We start from the raw sequence: 22,164 nt of genomic DNA, 5'->3' as shown, positions 1-22,164 counted from the left end.
CCTCTCTCTCTCTCTCTCTCTCTCTCTCTCTCTCTCTCAAATAAATAAAAAAAAAAACATGCATTGGAAGGGGCTGAGAGGTTGTCAAGTCAACATGGGGCTCTTAGACAAGAGTCCAGAGTGTGAGTGATTGGAGGTCGACCCTTTGCTTCAGATACGGCTTCTGTGGCTGAGGGCGGGCAGCCTTTGAGAGGCCAGACACCAAGGAGAGGGGAAGTGCAGGACTCCTCATCTGACTCTGCTTGTGTCCTCAAGGTGTTGTCCAAATCCTCACCCTTCGTCTTGTCTTGCTTTCTTTCAACTTGTTTTGACAGTTTTAGTGAGAAAGCATTTACATAGCACCAAATTCATTCAGGTGTGTAATTCCAGCATTTTTAATAGACTTACAGAATTGTGAAACTATCATCACCATCTAGTTTTAGAACATTCCTCACACCCCAAAAGGAAGGAAGCCTCGTGCTGAGTTATTTGCAGTCCCTTCTGGTCCCCACCTCCAGTTCCAGGCACCCACAAAGCACCTTTAGTCTTTTACGCTAGCACTTAAACCTTTCCTTTTCCAAATCTAACCACTCAGCCTGCTGAGGTCTTTTAAGCAAAAATTTTTATGGAAGTCAGTATAAAGGAATGAAATTTGTTTTTACTTAGCAGGTGACTTGACCAAACTAGCTTAGCCCTGAGCTAGAAATACCCATAGCCAGCAATAATGCGTCTCTGTGTTTCTCTGTTATGCTTGTTCATACATGAGGGAAGCCTTCTTTCTTATGCCAGCTGCAATCCACTTAGAGGGCTCAGACAAATCCCCTCCTTTTCTGAGGTTTGGCTTTTTCACCTGTAAACTTTTCATCTCGATCATTGCCAAGATCGTCACTAATTTTCAACACACTAGATTGTTTAACAGAAGTGGAAAGGGGAAGATAAATGATGATATATAGTTTGTTTTCTTCCTCAATGCTAATGCTTCCTGTTCAAAGGTCAGGAAATCCCATGCCAGCCTGAGAAATCACCTGTACTTATTCAGGTACCTGTTGCCTATTCCTCCATGAGGTCTCTTGCTGGTGAACAAAATACTTTTAAACCCATTTTAATGTCTTTTTTTATCTAAGTTTTTTTTTCCTGTGCTGAGATATAAACTCTTTCATTCTGTCTAAAGCAGCATGTGGCAGACATACACACATACATATATATGTAAATTACTTGGAATTCATAATGAGCTCAACTCAACTAGACAGCTGAGGAAGGGGAGACATCACCTTCCTAAAGATGAATAGAAAAGCAATTCCTTTAGATTGGAGGAAAGAGTCAGGGAGGGTAGAGACAGGAAGCTGTGTGTTTATTTTCTTGCTCTTCCGAATCTTCCCATTCCATAAAAGAATTTATTATATAGTGAGTCACTTGCATTATGCAAAGGTTGCTGACAACCAAACAACTTTCAGAAAAAAAAAAAAAAAAAAAAAAGGGTAGGGGCCAGGAAGATGGCTCAGTGGAATAAGCACTTCCCTGGTAAATGCAAGGGCCTGAATTCAATCCCCAGTTCCTCAAAATAAATAAATAAATAAAATAAAATTTAAAAAAGAACTTTCATAGGCTCTGCCTGAGTCCACTCAAAACATCTCTGAGCCTGGCATGGTTATTGAAAATGAGGTCTGCAGCCATGACCCAGGCTGGACCTTCATTTACATTCACCTGTAAGAAGCACAGGCAGCAGAGCCAGGAGAGATTCTTAATCTTAATAGAGGTAGAATACATTGACTACACAAAGTTATAATAGAAAACAAGACCCAAGGGTAAGGCAAGACTATAAAATGGAAGGGAAAAAAGGCCTAATACTAACTTACACGTCTACACATGGAGCTTACCGTGTAGAGCCCCTCCAGCCAAACAGCAGCTCTGCCAGTGGACTTGGGCCTGCTCCAGAAGCTCACGGACCAAAAAGGGATCTTTCAAACACCCTCCACAGGTCTGCCTGGACAATGGCTTTTCTTGCCTTGCAGAATAATATGATTCTAGAGAAAATTGAAGTCAGGAGAAAATCAATTCTCTGAAGAACTGCTGGGTCATTCACGTCATTGGAAGACATCTGAAGCTCCAAGAAAGGTCACTCTACAAGAGAGAGACCTCCCTTAACTTAATTTCCTTCTGTTACACTGTATGCTTCATTTTCCCTCTTCTCACTTCCCTTCTATCTCTTTCCCAGGCCTGCCAAGTCCTGTTTATTAAAAGTGTTGTGTCCAATTTAGCCAGCTTTTAATTAAGTTGTCAGGTTGAAATGGGATTGTCTCCTGGGAAGTGAACAAAGAGTTTATGGTCATTTAATTTTTGCTTAGGATTTAAAATCTTACTTCAGGCATGCTTAAAATTAGTAAGGAGATCCAGGAATTCCTGCCCATTTGTGTCCATTACAAGACGTAAATCATGAAGCTCAATTAGGGGCAAAGGAAACTTGTGAAGTTGTGCTGGAGATTGTCCTGAATCATATGCAACTAATGCAGCCAAGAGACAGAGCTGCTGTGACCATCAGGGACTGGGTAGGGAGCAGAAGAACAGGAGCAGAGCAGTGGATGGAAGGGCCAGGAAGACAAAGAAAGAAATGAAAGGAAATAACATCAGAACAAAGTGGATCAGAATTGAGTTCTGCTCAATCAAGGAAGAAGGAAGGAGAGGGAGAAATAATGGAGGTGAATTATCATGGTCCCTAGTAATGATCAAAGGCAAGAGAGAAATTAATACTTGATTAATTAATAAGTCCATAGCAGGCTTTTAGCCCAGATCTGCGCAGTCAAATCTGTATTACAACCATGGTGTGCTTATTTTTCTCCTCTCTCAGACAAGCTTCTTGGGAAGTGAATTAGTGTGGTAGGCTGAGCCCCAGGTTGGTCTGCAAAGTGATCTTCTACCTCCTGAAGAGATGAAGTTTTAAACATTGAATTGGGTAGAGTGGTGACCATTCCAAACCCAGATTACTGTTTGCATTTCCCTCCATTGTGAGGTGTATAAACACACTCACAAGGACAGCTCAGTCCTGAGAAGGATTTTCTGACTATAGCTTTCTTCTGTACCAGAGATGCTAGAAATCTGTGAAGAGGGTGTTTCCCATGGGATATGGAGGGAAGGCACATAGCAGAAATGTGATGACACAGTCTGAGGAATTTGGGAGTCACAGACTCAGATATTTTGCGTAACTGCCTCAATTGCAGGAAATAGATCTCTGTTTAGGACCTCCCAATCCCAAGAGGGGAATGTAGATAGAGTCTGAGTGGGGGTGCTAGCATACAGGTCACTTGAGATGGGCCGTGAGACTTGGGTTGAAGTTCTGGTATTGTCTTTGATGTCTATGCAGTCTAGGACAAGTCACTTGATCACCTCGAACTCTGCTGCTGTTTGAAAAAGTGGCAATAATGTTGGCTGCGGCTATTTCTGAGGGATTCTGTGAAGGTCAAAGTCAAAAGAATGTGCAAATACCCTGAAAATTATGAAATTCAATAGGTGGGAAGGTCATTCTGTCTTCACCACCACTGGCATAGTCACCACTGCATTATCGCTATCACTGCCATCATTGTTATCATCGCTACCAGCATCATCACCATGGCCACTAACACCACAACCAAATAGCTTGCCAGCTTGGTTCCAACAGTTCTGCAGAAGTCACATGCCTGAAACACTTTCACAAGATCCATCCAGTCTTAACTCAGGATGTCTTCCAAAGCCTGAATTGGGTTAAGCTGTGCCCTTCCACTCGACAGATATTTACTGAATAGCTGCTGTGTTCCAGGCCTCATTCTAGATACTAGCGATGTCACCTACAATATTTAACTGGCAATGGAATACCCATCTCTGACAAAACTAAACAAAAAAAGAGAGACAGATGAAGGACCATTTTGTATCTGTATATTCAAAATAGTTAGCATAGGTATACAGCTACTTTCTCTTAATTCAACGAATAGAAAATTTATACTAATAGTGTTTGTGGACAGGATATCATGTCTGCATCTTGTACTATGAATAACCACTAAGAAGACAACAATATGCAATATATTAGTTATTAAAACTGTCTTACTTGTTGGTTTTGAAACTGTCTTTACTATTTGTCTCACAATAAAATTAATAAAAAAAATAAAAAATAGATACTAGTGATATAGCGGTGAATGAAACAGACAAAAGATTCCAAACTTTGTGGATCTTGCTCTCTATTATTTGAGAGGGAGATCAATAATGAACAATAGGTATGATGTATAAGTAAATTACACTGGTATGTTAGAAGGTGATCAAGCCAAGAAAAAATGAAAATACCATTTAAGATCAAGATCCCAAGAAGAGACACTAAGTGGAAGGATTTCCCTATATCTCCATTCCCTATACTCTTCACCTGGCCTGGAAAACTTCTTACTTTTCAGTTTCTTTTCATCTTGATCTTCATTGAACATTTCATTATTTGGCAAATATAAATCATTGTGAGTCAAAAAAAAAAAGATCTGGTTGAAGAGAAATTTTAAAATAAAGTACAGTGAATTCTTCACAATAAATTTGGATCTCAGTCAATATGGAGAGAAAAATTATAATGTTGTAGAGCCAGAAGATGGGAAATGTGTAATGTGGCTTCTCTGGCTGGACCTTGAGCTGTGTATACCTGGGCTTTCCTGCACTGACTTAGGACTGGTAGAAAAATGGGAGAATGATCAATCCCTTTCCAAGGAACCCAGAGGCTTTCTCCTGGCCTCTGCCCTGTCCCACACTCCCAGGCCTAGCTCTTTTCAAAAGGTAAAATAGGTCCCACCTGCTTCAGGGGAACATGTTTCAGGCTCTCACACCTCACACATATGTCTTTCCTGTGTTCTCTGTTCCTCTTGGAAATCTGTTACCTCCTTGTAGTGGTTGATAATTGTGTCAACTTGAGAAGTTTAGAAGTTCAATTAAGTGACTCAGCATGGATCCAGGGTTCTTACTTTGTAGACATCTTCATCCTATATAAGAGGAGGGCATAGACATTGTATGAGCTTTACATCCCCACCCCAGGGTAGCCTGCTTATAATGTAAGGAGGAGAGGCTTGCCCAAAGCCTCTGTGCTGCCCCTCCCTTTGTTCTTTGCTGTTTTCTGGCACCAGGAACAGCTGCCCTCTGCCATGTGCTGCTTAGTCTTAGAGTCAGCCAAGAATGGACTGAAACGTCCATTAACTGTGAGATAAATAAACCTTTCCCTCCTTAATTTTGGGTGTCAGGTATTTTGTCCCAACAATGAGTGAAAAGTAACCGAGACACTCCTACATTTATTCCAGCCCCTCTTTCCACCTCTTCTTTGAACTGTCACCAGGTGCCAGGCTATGCCAGTTGCTAGGCTTACTGAGCTGGATGACCCTTAACAAAAAGGCTCATATTCTAAGACTGACAAGGAAACAAACCTTCATAAATAGCGAGAATAAGAGCCATGACCTGGATGATTCAAAATGTTACATTATCACTGTGGGTTGAGCAACTATAAACCAGGGAAATTTAGCAACCGACATAATCTCAACTCTTCTCTCTCCTGGGTTGGGAGCTCTTCTGAACACTGTTATGTTTATATCGGCTGTCATCCTCTTGACCTTACATTGTATTGTTCATTTCCCCAGCTGGCCTCTCCCCAGGCACTGAGCATTCTAGGCAGGACCTGTGCTTTCTTAATAGCCCTTGTGTCCCTAGCCCACAGCGCAGAGGGATGACTCATAATATGCTGTAAGTTCCTGTGTTCAATGACATTTGTTCTAGGCCTTGAAAGATGAGTCAGTTCAACAGGTGGAGCAGGAAAGAGCAAGCTCACTCCTGCTAAGCTTCTGGGACTTACTGTGCCTTCATTCCTTCCCCTAGTTCTAAAGGACAAAATCCAAAATGTAGCAAAATAAATGAACTCAGAGGAGCAGAATTTCAAGCATTTGAGGGGGCAGAGAAGTGGGCTCAGTGAATTTCCCAATACGTACTCTGATTATTAAAGTTCCTTCTGATGTATGTTCAGTAGTGTGTGAAAGATTGTGAGAGGAGTGGTTTAACTGTGTCCCCATGGTGAAAAATGCTACAGCCCTCTACCTCAGTCCTAGATATACGATTAAGGGCCAATAGTAGGCACAGAGATGTGTAGTACTATAAACTATTTTAAGTAAGCTTCTATAAATGAGGCAATAAGGTTAAGCCTAGAGGGTATGACTCTGCAGTCAAAAAGACTTCTGTCAAGCCTGGCGCCACCACTTCCCAGCTATAAGTCCCTGAAAAAGCCCCTTAATCTCTTTGACTTCGGTTCCCTACCATGAAATATAGAAGTGTCATAACACTTACTTCCTAGCTTTTTGTAAAGATTGAAGTGGGTTGTATACAATTAGTACAGAGAAGATGTTTAGGAATGTGAAGTCTTGATCCTGGTATCTGAGTGTCAATCCCAGTATGAGAAACATAACTGCGAAAATGATTGAATTTCCATTCAGCAAAGAGCAGAGGTGCATGTGCTTCTGGGTAAAGCAGCAAGAGCTCAAACTAAGTACGCTCTTACTCCATGAGCTGGTGGCTTGCTGTGCAGCCTATGCACAGGCCTGCACTTTTATTTATAAAGTTAGGGTATTTGACTGAATGATACTTACACTTGTCTCAATCTCAAGTTTTAATTTCTCTCATTATACATCGATCTACTGAAGTCAAGAAGATCCGGTGTTTCCCCCACTGATTAAAAGGCAAAAGCCCACAAGTAATTTGAAAGCCTTACCCATCCCATCACAACTTCTCTGGCATTCCTTATACGCATCTACCATGAATTAGGAATTCTATGTTTATTTGCGCAATCAAAAGCTAACATTTTATAAATTTTTTTTTGTATTTTTTAGGGAAGAGTCTACAGAGTGTTCAGGGTCTCACTACTAGATCAGACTCATAGTGATCCACCTGTTTACAGCCTCCCAAGTGCTGGAATTATAGGCATACGCCACCATGCCCAGTCTCAATTGCCATCTCAGCACACCCCGGAGGGTGGGGCCAGCATGGCAGGCCCAGGCAGCAAATCTCTGGCCCTTGTACCTGCTTGCAGGTGCTTTAACATTTAATAAATGTTGAATCTGCAATTTGAGGAGGTTCGGCAATATGGTCAGTTCTACAGCTAGAAAGTACCAAAGTCATTGCTTTTATCTGCAAATCATGATTTCTCCAGCCCCTCCAGAGCTGGAGAGAAAAATGGATCTGTCCTTGGTCTTTCTTGTCATAAGTAAACTCAAAAAAAAAACCACTTCCTAACATAAGCAAAAGAGGTAACTTGTATTTATGACATTTAAGGACCTAGGTAGATGTCTATGCATAATAGGTCTTCAATAGGTTTTGATGGAATGGATAATTTGGTAAACAGAAAAGAAATTGATGGACACATAGATGTTTGGGTAGAGGATGGATGGAAGATTGAGTAAATGGATGAACAAATGAATGGATGCATGAGTGGATGGATGCTAGGAGGATGGATGGATGGATGGACGGACAGATAGATGGGAGCATTATGAGAGTACAAATACAAACTTTCCCTCTTTTGTATATTTGATTCCAGTAAGTCATGTCCAATCTATTCTAGCACCCCAAAAAAACTAAAGACATCGCTGCAACTTCCCAGGAATGTCTGCAGACAAAAATGATTCTAAGGTGACACAAATGAGAACCTAAGGTATGAAATTAAAGAAGACACCCACTCTCAATACATTTTGCATCCCTACATACCTAGCTTGCCTCACCCTTTTTTCTGGCCCTATGTGGAGGAACTTTGCTCTCTTCTCCACAGTTCCTTTCCTGCCCCAATACACACACACACACACACACACACACACACACCATTACCACCACCATCATTTACATTATTCTGATCCCAGCCACTGTCTTGCTCTAACTGTTCAATCTTGGCTACAAAAGAAAGTCACCTGAGAAACTTTTTATAAATACTAATAGGTGGGCCCAACAAACCTAGTGGAGGAACCCAAATGTCAGTATTTGTTGACAGCACTAAATTCTAATTTGCAGCAAGGGCTGAGTGCTGCTGGTCTGTCCATTTGCCAGGTGACCTAGTTCATAAGGGTGACCAAGTGCAAATCCATTTCCTGTGATGCCATTCTTACCCATGCTGCCCTTTGTAACTGATGCTGTGGAGCAGGCTGCTCTCTGCTCTCACCTTACCCTCCCAATGGTGAGCATCCACCTTTATTCACAGCACCTTTGCCCTGGGATAAAGGAAAGTCCATAGAGGCCAGGCTGGAGGATGATACTGTAAGATGTAATAACTAGCATTAATTGACTTAGTATGTGCTAAAGTCATTCTAGGTATTTCATTGATTGCCATGTTAGCCCCATCAAATAGATTCCATATTCAATCCACATTTTGGAAATAAGGTCAGAGAGGCAGAAAAAGTGAAGGAATTTGCCCAAGGTAAGAAGTAGAAAAAGTTGGTATTCAAATCCAGGAGCATGGCTTCAAGGTTCAGGTCCTCCCCTGCTTTAGTTGCTCCATCTTGGTTACCAAGGAATTATCTCAGGCCAGCCTGCTCCTCTGGACTCCTACATATGATTGATGAATTCTTCTTCTTCATTCAGAGGGCCCAGGAAGTCTGCCTACGGATCTCCAGGAGGGCCTGGCTCCCTCTCCAACCCTTAGACCAGCATGCTTTAGGGCAGCAATGGCTGTGCTTCATCAGCACGTAGTTCTCCCTTCATCCTCCCCACAATCCTTGGATGTAGACACCTTGCTCCCATTTCATGGAGGCTGAGAAGTGATATATAACTCGCCTAAAGGCATACAACTAGTCAGCAGTTGAAGCTCTAAATCATATTTTTCAGATACTAAGGCACAAGCTTTTTCTTCTACACCAAATGAAAAATTTACTAGAGGTCGGGTGATCAGAGAAGGCTGGTGGGAGCTGGTGGGAGCTGGTGGGAGCTGGTAGAGGAGGTACGAATTACACTGGGATGGGAAGCCACGGTAGGGCTCAGATGTGTGTATGTGGTGGGGGTGGGGATCCCAAATAAGAATGGTGGCATGAACACTGGCACAAGTGCATCACTCCACAGAGCATGAGAGACACGGCAAACACCGCGCTTGCGCTACCACAGCTCATTTACATAATGCAACAGTGACTAGGAAAGGGGAGGGTGTGTGGAGGCATATCAGGAAGGTTATTTTTAGAAGGTTTGAATATTTTTTTTATTTTATGACAAAAATAAGGCCAATTTTCATAACCAAATAATAAGCCATGCTCAGGGACCTGGGCCTGATTACATAGGAGATGGGGAACCAGTGAGCTGACAAGAAACATGTACAGAACAGAGTAGGAACAATCATGATGAACCTTGCATGAGGGGCAGGGGCTGGCCAGGAGACAAGGTTAGAGGTGATTGCACTGGACTAGGTGAGGTCAGGAGTCTCCAAAGAGGGACAATGGTTGGGAAAATAAAAATCAGGAAGACCTATGACAAAGGTAACCAAGAAAGTCTACAGAGCTTGTGTATGGGTTAGCTCTCTGGAGATTTCACATATGAGATGCATCTAAGACAACTCACTAGCCATCAGATACTAGCTTCCAGGACAGGAGTGGCAAAGATGAGTACTCATGGGCCCTGCTCCTGTAGAGGACACGATGCAGAAGGGACGGCCTGTGGGCATCCCAGGGTTTACAGCTCAAGCAACAGCCGCTATAGTAGAGGCATTCTCTGGCCTCACTTTAGCATTGGAGTAGCTTGGTTCTTTACCAAAGACAATAAAGACAATTTCAAGTTCACTGGTGTCCAGCTATGTGCCGCCAAGGAAGAAGTGACTGCCTCAGCTCTGATGGGTCAGGAGAGGAGGGGAAGAGGGCAAGGGAGATGCACTTGTCATGCTCATGATTTGGGGGAAAGCCTTCAGATAGAAAAAAAAAAAAAAAAAATATATATATATATATATATATAGAGAGAGAGAGAGAGAGAGAGAGAGAGAGAGAGAGAGAGCACAGCGTGGCTTCTACTTTAAGATTTCAACACTGAATAAATTGGAGAAGGACAAAAGAGAAATAAGACAACCTAAGAGAACAGGTTTGGGGAAAAGATTGTGAATGTAGTGGTTAAAAGGACAGATTTTGGAATCTAAAAGGCATGCGTCATCTGCTTGTTAAAAATATTAGACAATCATATCTCTTAGCCTAGCTTTACCATCTATAAAATGTAATGATTATTTATAGTAATAATCTATTCTTAGTAGCATTAAATGAGAAAATATAAATGAATCTCACAGCACAGGATCTGGCACATGTATGAGCTCAGTAAATGAGAAGCAGGAGTTGCTATCATTATTATTGTTGAGTTTGGACAGAATTAACATTGGCATCTCTGTGAAAATGGTCATCTGATTATTAGATATGGGGAACTAGAAAACATGTCAACTTGGGACAAGGGAAAATGATTGCCAGACACTGAAACCAGTCAAGTCCATCCAAGACCTAATGGTAAGGAGAGGTCTAGAACAACATCTCTGGGGCTATGTTTGCGTGGTTCAGGGAGAAAATAAGAATAGGCCACTGAAAGCAGGGGGCATGAGGCCTGTGGGTCTCATGGAAGCCAAAGGAGGCAAAAACCAGAAGTAAGGCAGAGCCAAATACTTGACCAAAGATTATCCAGATGACCCTTGACAGAATTATTTCTATGAAATGGCCAGTGCTGATCAAGTGGGAAATTAGAAGGTGGCAGGTGGAGAAATGGGAGGAACAGAGTCAATTTGGGAAACTCAAGTAGCCTTGGTTCTAGGCCCCACTCCTGTAAATAACCCTTCCTATTGTGAAGATCACCCAGCTCTTTTCCTTCATGTGTCAGATGAGATTATTGGATAAGGTGACTTCTAAATTGTTTTCCAGTCCTCAGATTCTAGCACTACATCAGCCTGTGCAACAGCATGGAGACAGAACTGGAGAAGGCTTATTAACAGTGCTTCAGAAACTGTACTGTTCTCTCCCTCTCTGGCAGGCCACTCCCATGTCCGGGGCGAAGGTAGATGTGGTAGGTAGCCTCTAAAGTGACCCCAGTGAGCTCTGTCTCCTATATTTGTTCATTTATAAAATCCCTTCCTCTTGAGTATGGGTTGGACCCAAATGACTTACTTTTAATGAAGAAAATGTTGCAAAACTGATAGATGTATTTCCCTTACGATTAAGTCTCTAATTGCATCCATTTACCTATAATAGCCTTGAGTTTATCTTTTTATAGCTAGTAATACTCCATTGTATAAAAACACCACATCTTTTTTTCCATTCCTCAGTTAATGGGCGTTTGGGTTGTTTCCAAGATTTATCTATGACAAATTGTGCTGCTATACACAAGGGTGCACATATATCACTGTGGTATGATGTTTTTAGTTCTTTTGGAAAAATACCCAGGAGAGGAAAGTCTGGATTTTATGAGACCTCCAACCCTACCTTATTGAGGACTCTCCACACTGGTTTCCATAGTGGTTGTACCAGTTTGCACTCCCACCAACAGTACAGAAGGGTTTCTTTTTCCCCACAGGCCCTCCGGCATTTGTTATCAGTTGTCTTCTTTATGATAGTAATTCTTGCTGGGGTGAGATAGAATCTCAGTGTTATTTTAATTTGCATTTCTTTCATGATCAATGATGAATATTTACTCATAAGTGAAATAAATCAGACCCGCATGTGTAAACATCTTACTGTCTTGCTACAGTAAGAACCTGAAAGAGTAAATAAAATCTGAAAAGTACAATAGATACTATGAAAGGAAAAGAAATTGTTCAAAGGGAAGGAATAACTGGGATGAAGGCAAGGAGAAAAGAAAGAAAGAAGGAAAGAAAAAAGAAATATATATATACATACACAGGATAGCTTGGATAATTGTACTGCTGATTTTCCACTGGTTTGTTGAAAGGAGCAGTTAATGCTCAAATGTTTTTCTCTCACCATCTTAATTTTTATAACATTTTTTGTCAATTTTGCATGCTTATACCTGTTAATCTGAACAACTAATTTAAAGATAACAGTGTACAATATAACAAGCACTGTTGAGTTCCCGTGATTTTGCTTAGTGATATTCTGTATTGTTTCTAATGTTTTGTTTTGTTTTTTACTATTTTTATTCTCCTTTTAAAAAGTGATAGATGTCACTTCTGGGTTTACAAGCAGACTCAAGGGCTTATGAGTTACAAAGAGACTGTAACTTTCATCTTGCAGCCTGCCACAGAAGTTGTAAGATAATAAAAACCTGATTTCCCATCAAATTGTGGGGGTATTTTTTTTCACAAGGCAAAACATAATTACAAACTATACACTCACAAACAGGACAACTGAGCCACATATTTTGGAGAAAATGGAGTTAATCAGAGGAAACAAAAAGAAAAAGAAGAGCATACTCAAGCCTTCATCTTTTGTCAGGAGCTACTGTGATGCCGTCCTTCTAGATCTCCCCCTTGATCTTTCATTGCAGACAGATTTAACTAACGGCCAGGTGTCTTTGTACTGAGAGAGCCATCATTAATTTCCTACCCAGCCTCATTGATGAGAACCAGCCTTACGATTTCCTCATGTTGTCTTGCCTCTGTTGACATATGGGCTAAAACCCTGTCTGGCAATATTTCACATATGAAAGGGCTTCTCTTTGAGCCTAGAACTCACTAGCAGAACCAGGAGTGACCTCCTTCTAGTAGTGATTAGGCAGTCTCACCACATCCATTCTGTTCTCCCGGTGCTCATATCAAGATTCCTCAACCTCCTTTGTAGACTCAGGTAGCTATTCTTTGTCAGTGAACTACACACACAAGACAAGTTGCCACATCTTTAAGGGCAGATGAGGTAGAAGTGAATTCTTCATGAGCTCCACTACCCGGCTGAGATTAGCACTGAGGCAATGACTTACAATAAAGGAAGATGGAAACAACCAGATATGATTCGTTACCACGTGGAGAACCAGCACCCTACCCTGAATGCTGAATGGTCAAGAAATGAGCGCTTAGAATATTCAATCATTGAAATGTGAGGGCTTCCTTATTATCACAGCAGATCTTAGGTTAGCACTAGCAGACTCCTGAGTTTGCTGTGCCAGTCTTCATCGTGTGGTTATTAGTCAATTCCCAGAGGAGGTGTCTTTGTATAACAATTATCCCTGGAAATATAGCCAAGAGGCATGCCTGGAGAATGAGTGATTCTGCCCACCCTCACTAGCTGATTGTCTTTCATGGGGTATCTATCATTACCTCAGAGCAACTTTTCTACTAACTTCAATGACATGTCGCAGCAGCAACATACGGGCTCATCTTCACAATTGACATAACTCAGGAGCTATGTATTTTCTCATGGTTCTGAAAGCTTGAGGTACAAAGTCAGCATCATGAAGCCAATGGCAAGATATCATCAGGGCCACCACGCCTGCTCCAGATGGTCTATGGGAAAATCAAGCCCCACGCTGCCCTAGTTCTTGTGGTCTTGGTTATGGCCATATCATTCTGCCTCAGTGGTCACGATGCCTTTTGTTCCGTAGGTACTCAAACCTTCCTCTGCCTTGCTCTCTCTTTTCTTTTGTAGGTAAAAATGCTTAGAGTCATCCATACAAACTGCAAGTATGCAGTATTATAACTGTACTAATACTGGTCACATCGCCATACATGCTTGCCTCTTATAAGAATACTTGAGATCCTAGTTAGAGCCCACCTAGACAAGCCAGGATGATATCACCATCTCAAGATCTGTAGGTTAATTATGTCTGCAAAGATTTGACCATAGAATGTAACATTTATAAGCTATAGTTACAGTATCGACATTTGTTTTATTTGGGGAGTGGCATTGTTCAGTCTACTAGAAAAGAATCTGTTGCCAGATGAGTAAAGAAGATATTGTACTGAGATAAAAATGATAGCAGTCCATATCATTTTGCTACTGGTTTAAATCCAAGACCCCTATAGAGGAAGAAAGCTCCTCTGCCAGTAGGAGCATCTGACTGGGAAAGGAGCTGGGATTCCCTCCTGCGACTGCTTGGCTCTGTGCTGGTAGGAGTGGGTCAGGTCAAAGTCTGAAGAACCCTTTACCAATTCTCTTAGTCTTCCTGAGCCTCATGCTCTTCTTCCAAAGGTAAGGGTAGACAGCACCTGTTTCTTTGCTTTGTTGTAATATTCAAATTTATGAATGCATATGAAGCTTAGCAACATGTTACTAGCAACCCCTCTGAGGTCTTCACGGGAGCACAAGGTGATGGAAAAGCTATGTGTGCTGGAGGAACTCAGATAAGAGGAAACAGAAAGACTGAGAGCTACACACAAAAAAAGTGATACTAAGGAAAACCAGAAAGATGACAAGGGCTTGCTCTTTCTAGGGTCCCAGAGACCACATTAAGGATTTTGGTGGGATAGTGCTTAGGATAAAAGGCGTGGATCAGGAGACAATGTAATCAAATGGGTCATTCTTACCCTTGGCTGGAGAATGGTGTAGGGGTGGGTGTAAGTGAGAATCCTGGTGCTGTAGCTTTGAGGAAGCTGGTGGCAGAGATGATGGGGAGAAGTAAATGGATCCAAACCACATAGCATATGTCAACAAAACACGGTGATTGGCGAGGTGACAGCCATACGAAAGGGATACAAAGGCTGACTCCAAGATTCTCAAACAAGTACACAAAGGTTTCATTCCATGGAATAAGTAATACTTAAAAAGCATCAGTGTGGGAGTAAGAAGAAGTAGGTGTAAGAGAAGGTGATAAATTCAGCTTTAAATACATCAAACAGATAACAAGTAAGAGACTGCCGTGTGAAGAAAGTAAGTAGGTACAGGTTTCTGAAGGCCAGTGGTGAACATAGAAGTTTCTAACAGTGGTGTAGAGACATCTGTTGAAGTTATGTGCATACAAAGAGGGAACATAAAAATACATACAGAAAATAATTCAGTTCAGTTCGGCAAAGACCCTCCTTCTCCAAGTCTTGGTTAGACAATGGAGATACAGAATACTCTGAGACATACTGCTTGTTAGGCAATCAACTACAAGGTTATCTGCAGTGTAACAGAGCAAGGTAGAGAGCGTCCTTACCTCTGCTGTGACCAGAGGTAAGTGTGGCCCATAGCCTTGGCCTCACCATCCTCAAGGCCCTCTCCCACAGAGCAGTATCTTGTCTTCATTAAAGCTCAGGCCTTGCTCCTTGCAGCTATAAGCGCTCCCAGCCCAGAGACCCTCTGCTTTCTCCACCCAGTCTTTGCAGACACAAGCCCTACTCTTCCTTCAGCCTGTGGATCCGTCTCTGCCTTGGAAATTCCCTTCTCAGCTTCCCCGAGCCAGCCACCCTCCCTATTCCAACTTTGCAGAGTTGCAAAACTTTTGATTCCACCAGGCCTCATCAGAAAAGTGAAACTAATGAACTCCCTGCATTACACAGCTGTCTCTATTAGTAATGAAAGCCTTTTATTACAAGGGACTAGTTTAAAATATGTTATTAAACAGATCAAAACGAGCAATCGCAATGAAAGTCGTTAAAATACAAAACATATGAGAGAACAGCTTCCCCCTGAAATAAAAAGAAATCTGAAAGTTGGGATTGGAAAGATTATGTGTGGGAGGAAAGAGAGAGAGACATGCCAGGGGGATGGTGGGGTGCAGTTTCCCCAGGCAAGAGGAGGCAGGGGTGCTAAAAGAAGAGCTCCAGAGGAAGGAGTGGAGGGCTTGCCAGAAAGAGGTGCAGACCTCAGAAAAGCCCAAGCATAACAGTGGCTCTTTCATATTGAGTACTGGCCCTGCATTTGTACTGTGCAAAATTATATACTTGTATATGTTTTTTGTCTGTTTTTGTTTTGGCAGTATCAGGGATCAAACTCTGGGCATTGTGCTTGCCAGGCAGACACTCAAGCCACTGAGCTATATCCCCTCCCCTGTACTTGTACATCTCTACTTAATCCTTATAGCAACCTCTGAAGTAGGTACTGTTATCATCTCCATTTTACAGACAAGGAAACTGAACCCCAGACAGATGAGTAGTTTACCTAATCTCATACAGCTAGTAAAGAATAAAAGTGGGATTTGAAATTTAAACATGTGTCTGTCTGACTTCAGAGCTTTTACTCCTAACCAGTATAATATTGGGGGAACAACCTAATTAAAAATATGCATATTAGGGGCTATGATTCTGTCTTCCAGGGATTTAGCATGGCACTGGGAATAGGAACCCTCTGGGTGTGAAATGCAAATAACCCACTTATCAAAGGAATGTGAGTACCAGCTGAGGAGATGGGCTCAATACTCTTGTGACTCTTATTGTCGTGGGCATGCCTAGAGAGCTGGGTCTATCCACATGGGAAAACAGAAAGCCTTACAGAAAGAAACTTACTTTGAGCCCAGAAGGGACTGAGGGACCCATCTTTCTTCCAAGGTCAACGATCTGTCCTTGACAGGACAGGTGCAATACAGTATGCACCTTTAATAACACCAATTTTTCCCTCCTCTTCCTGTTGTGCTAGTCTGGTGGCCTGTGGTGAAACTCAGTTATTAAAAAGTCATAGGAAAACAAGAGTAATTTGTAAGTCACCCTCAAAAGTGTGGGTGGCACCTGGAGGTTGATACCTTCCTCCAGCATCATAATCCTTTCCACAACACTCCTGAAAAATTGTTCAAATAAAGGAAAGCTGCCGGCACCACAGGGCAGCTCATTCCCCGGGTGAGCAGCACACACTTATTAGAATGTTCTTCCTCACACAGAGCAGAGATCTGTCTGGGTGACGCTTTTGCCAATTAATACTAATTCTGTCTATTAGCCTTGCAAAACCAAATGCCAATGTGACAAAGTCTTGCCCATTTGTACAAGGTGGTCATGTTTGTCCTTGGGCCCCTTGTGTATGGGTTTACATTGCCTTAGGACAAAAGCCTACTCCAAGGGCGTGAGCATCACATGAGAGGTGTTGACAGGCCAGGATCAGATGCAGTGGGCTCTCCCCACCTTCCTCCGGGAGCCTCTACTTTAGGTGATGCACACTGTCTCCTCTTCTCAGTGCTCCTCCACCTTCTGGCCTGTGTCTAACTTGCTCCTCAGTAAATAAGCTGCATGGACTTTCATTAAGTCTCTCTGCTTCATCCAACCCCTGTGCTGTTGGTCTCCGGACCCCGTATTGATCCTTACTAAATAAGCTGACCCTTTGTCCCTGTTATTGCGGTTGTCTGGTTCCTGTCATCTGACACAACTACCGTCCCTGCCACTACCTGATCATCGGCAAATTTGATGAGCAAAAGTTCACTGCGTTTGTCTGAGTCACTGTCAGAAATGCTGGATTTGTCAGGACAAGAACAGAAGCCTCAGTGGATCCCTGTTGCTGGCAAATTTGAATCTGTCTCTGAATGTCTAGGCATTGTGTCGTGGGAGGATTGATCCAACAGTGTCAAACTCACAAAAGGGCAAAGTATGAGTCAAACTGTGTGCTGACTGTTGATCCTGGGATGCATGTCTCACACGAAGGCTGAAATTGAAGCTATTGCTTTATAACCGTTTTGGGGTATCCGTTTCTTGGCATCAACGACCCAAGAAGTATCGTTTACTCACAGGAGGTAAGGACTGGACATGCCACTTCTAAACTATCAGATCTGTTTAAGGAATATTTCCATGAAGATGAATGACCAGGCCTGACACATAGTAGGAACCAGTTCTGCCCAGCAAACCCATGCGAGAAGCCAGGCTCAGTCTGCTCAAACAAAATACTGTAGATCGAGTGATATAGAACGAAAGAAATGTGTTGTGAAGGTGCCACAAGAGCCAGTGTCTGGCGAGTTGGTTTGCTTTCTGCTTTGAAGATGACATTTTTTCTGCTACATTCTTTCCTAGCAGAGGGGCTTCTTTATTATGCAACCCTCATGCCCTAGTCCCTTCCGAATATCCCACCTCTTAATACTGTCACAATGGGGACAGGTTTCAACCTGAGTTTTGAAGGGACAGGGCTTCAGATCATAGCAGAGCCTTCCTATTTTCCTTATCTGCATGCAGGGGATACAGGGCTGATTTGCCCGACTCCATCACTTCAGTTGGTAGCATCTGAAATGCCACTTTTGTTGGAGGCTCCTACTGCACAAATTCTATTTAGAATCCAGCTATGCACCTTTCACCAGGCTTCTGATAAAGTCATCTTCAACCCAAACAACACTCCAGTGTCCTTGGGCAAGATAAATTTCGCCTAAAATTCCAGGATCTTTTATTTTTCCTTCTGCTGGAAGAAGGTTCCAGTTTTCAATTTATGTCTCCTTGCTCTACCTCTGGGTTTAAATTGGACATGGCCTAGGTACCTGCCCCAAGTTGCGCAAGGTGTCTCTGGAAAGGACTTGGGAACAGGAATCACAGTCCCTCGACTCTGTGTCCCAGGAGGAAGTCAAATGAGACAGATGATCTCCTCCCATTGTCTGGCAGGGTAGGGACCCACAACATTGTGAGCACATTACAAGGGTTTAGTACCAGAGAGATCCAAGGAAGGGTTAGCACAGGGCCACTCAGCAAATAACTGAGGGGTGCTGAGCCCCTGCCATCTGACAATTCATAATGCACGTTTAGGGCTGGGGAGATAGCTCAGTGGTCTAAGTGCCTGCCTAGCAAGTGCAAGGACCCTGGCTTGATCCTGGGTACCACATGCCATGCCGGACCCACACTGTGCTGGCCACCAAACACATGTCTATAATCCCAGCACTGGGGACGCTGTAGGAGGAGGATCACTACGAGTCCAAACTGCACAATGAGACCCTATACCAAATAAATAAATAAAATACTCTTTTTAAAAATCAAAATGCACATTTATATAGCTTCTTGCATTCCTGCACACAGAAACAATGCCAAATAATCTATTTCATCTCACTTCGTTCTTACTCTAAGCCTAGAAATTGAGCTCAAGTCCTATTTCCACCATAGAACCTATAGCTCAGAATTTTATGGAACTTGCTAATAGCCATTCAGCAACTAGATGGATTAGTTGGATTTGAGACTGGACCTGCTTTTGCCATAATCTGAACTTGAACACCCTTTGTGATCATAGAAATAGATACCAAGTTCAGAATATCTACCATGTGCCAGGCATTGTGTGCAGCCCTTTCTAGGTTGTATCATATCTTCTTCTCAGAATGAACTTCCCAGGTGAGTGTTATGATCGCCGGTCACACCTTAAAACCCAGGGTTTCAGTACCTGTCCTGGAGCACATACCAGGAATGGCAGAATTCAGCTGTAACTCTCCGATCGCTGGGCCAGAATCATCCTCCTTCTCTTGAATCAGGGAGCAAAGAAGTGAGGAGTTCTTTGCTATTGTAAGTTCAAAACAGCAAAGCAAGTCTAGGAGGCTGAGGCTGGGCTGGGTTGGGCTGGACCTTCAGGGCACTAAGGCAGCTGGTTCCAGCTGTGGAATGAACAGGTGGCAGCAGATAAGACAAGCAGGGTCGGACCTATCATAGTGCTGGAGCCACTGCCAGGAGCAGCTGCAACCAGGTCCAAACGTCAAGTTTGCCATTGGTGTATCAAGGTGTCCAGGCATTTCTGGGAATGTGCCAGTCTTTGGTTTCAAAGCGAAGACATCTTGCTTGAACAGCACTTGTACCTGCTTGAGCTGGAATGAGGGCTCTTCATTTTGTTCTTCATGGACAAGGAAAGCACAGCCACCAGCCAAGTGGTACAAACATCCTGCTTGGAAAAGCCATGGATCTCTTTCTCCTGGCCAAAACTCTGCCATCTCAAACTGTTGAGTAGCAATGGAAGTTCTGCTTTAAAGCACATGTCCCACTAAGGACTTCTCTTCACTCACTTTTTCTCACTGGGTCAAGTCCAGGCAAAAGTGCTTTGACAATGCACAACACATAGTGTCATTTGGAGGTGTTCCCCAACCCAGTGGCACTCCATCTATCCATACAGAGGGACTGGGTCTTTCAGAGTCTTAGGGGACATCTGGGGCTGGAAATCTTCGGAATAGCAACAAGTCTGGGACACTTTGGATGGACTTCTTCACTCTTTTAAAATGCAGACTTGACATTAGAAGCAGTATGCATTTAGGAGACCAAAATGAAAGGTATCTTTTAGTATTACACATTGCTGTCAGCAAAGTAGTTGCTTAGTTCACAGATATTAGCATATAGAGTTAGTCAAGGTGATAATTCTACTCATTAACTACTATTTTTCAAAAACCTGATGGAAATACTTAGGACCATTGCCTTAACCATCTTGTTTAAGTAAGTGTATGGTTTTGCCCATCGTATTTCCTAACTTTTCTCCTTGCCCTCTCTTCGTTGTTTAATCCTTAAGTTCTCTCTTTCTATTTAACTATGTTATACCTTTCAATTTTTATTTCTTCTTTTGAGTTCTTACACTAGGGAGACAATAGGATATTCACACATGTGGGTCTGGTTTATTTCACTTATGAGTGAAAATAATATATATGTACATACAAGATAATTAGGATAGATATACAGCTACTTTTTCTTAGCTCATTGAGAAAAAAGGCTTATACTATTTTTGTTTAGATACAATATCATGTCTGCATCTTGTCCTCTGAATAACTACTATGAAGACAGCAATATGCAATGTGTTAATTATTGTTAACTGTCCTACTAACCTGTTTTGAAACTATTGCATTGATATTTTATCTTTTTTCTCATTAAAATGAATAAAAATCAAATTAAAAGATAATTATAAGTGAAAACATAAAATGTAGGCTTATTTTAGGCCTCTCCTAGGATAAGAACTCTTGGGGAATGTTTATATCTTTGGCAAGGAATTAAAGAGACAGCCTCCTACCCTATGCCTGTGTTGTCCAAGTCCGCAGAAGGACATGGCAGTGACCACTTTCCAGGTAGGATGCCTACCACTGTAGGAATTAAATGCTGATGGCTTGGCCTAGACCCCATAGGAAGGACTATAGATGCAAAAGTACCTGGGTGCAGCTAATGCTCTGTCATGGATACCTGTATGATAGAAGGAAGTGCCACTTAACCTAGCGGAGTCTGTTACTTTTCCTACTGCATCACAGGAAGTGATAACTCCAGGCTGGAACTCCTGATGTAGCATAGAAGGTGTGGTGCTGCACAGGCATTTACTCAGTGCTTATAGTAGCGCCATCGTCTTGTATCACATTCATGGTGAGAATCAACACAATGAATTTCTACCATGTGCTAGACATTAGATGCAAGTTTGATGGTAACGAAGAGATGTACATAGAGAACACAGCCTTGGCTTGGACTCCATAAAACCCACCTCTCCACTGAGAACCGCTGATTCCCCTCCTCACTGCCAACATCCCGTTAGCCACAGCAGCAAAAGTAATAAGAGCTGAAGCAGATAAGCACGCCACGGTCAGTCACCTAGAGGCTGTTGGGTGTAGATCACTTCGATGATTCCACATTTCTGGGAAGAAAATAAAACCTGTCTGCTGCTTGTCTGCACCTTACAGGATGCCCCAAAGAAGTAGTGGGGAACAAGGAGGAGGCCAAGGGATGAGGCTTGGAATGTGCAGTGGGAGCCCCAGGAGTTCTGGAGCGTGCACAAGAATTCATTCTCTCCTTTAACAGGTCCCAGGTGTGGGGAGTGCTATAGAATCCGGGTACCTGGGAAACGGATTTGTGGTGGACATGCTTAGGAGCAAATGGCTTTCTGATCTCCGGCAAAGGTGCTGATCAACGCTGGGTTAGTGTTCTGTTGCTGAACTTGCCTAAACTTCTCATCCTTCAGGAACTATTACAAGTTCCATTATACAGATGAGGAAAAACGAGGCTTACTTAACTCATCCAATCTCCAACATGACTCAGAGTTTTAAGGGAAGGACTCCTTGTTCCAAAGTGTTGATCGCTAGAGATACCCCCAGATCTCATTTCATTCCACATGTCAACCCCCCCCCCCGCCTTACTCTTCCTTACTCTTCCTCTCCAAATATACAGGAGACCGGGGGCAGAGCAAAGGCAAGGCCTAAGAGATAAAGTGACTGTGCAGGCCCAGACAAGTAAGATGTTAGATATGAGAAGAATCCCCAAGACTTAGAAGTTTCCTGAGCTCCACTGGCTCCCTGCCAGTTCGTTCCCAATCGCTGGTCATTTACAGATCACACCAAGAGCCCGCTCTGTGATGCAGCTGGTGATGGATGCTTGTCAGTTGGCTAGTCCTGCCTCTGCAGGCAGCTTTCTTCACACAGCTGGGGAGCCAGGAGGTGCTGAGCGGCAGAGCCTGAACCTCGCAGAAT

At 42.7% G+C, this 22,164-nt stretch overlaps 1 protein-coding gene across 1 annotated transcript in view; it reads left to right on the top strand.

The window, feature by feature from the left end:
- Asic2 (acid sensing ion channel subunit 2) overlaps positions 1-22,164 on the top strand; it is a 1,146,900-nt gene that overhangs the window by 746,907 nt on the left and 377,829 nt on the right. The gene's annotated exons all lie outside the window — the stretch shown is intronic.

The sequence above is a fragment of the Octodon degus genome, unplaced genomic scaffold (assembly GCF_000260255.1).
Source record: "Octodon degus isolate 3935 unplaced genomic scaffold, OctDeg1.0 scaffold00072, whole genome shotgun sequence".
Taxonomy (NCBI): domain Eukaryota; kingdom Metazoa; phylum Chordata; class Mammalia; order Rodentia; family Octodontidae; genus Octodon; species Octodon degus.
Note: the sequence above shows the minus strand (reverse complement) of the source record. Positions and strands in the feature narration are given on the sequence as shown.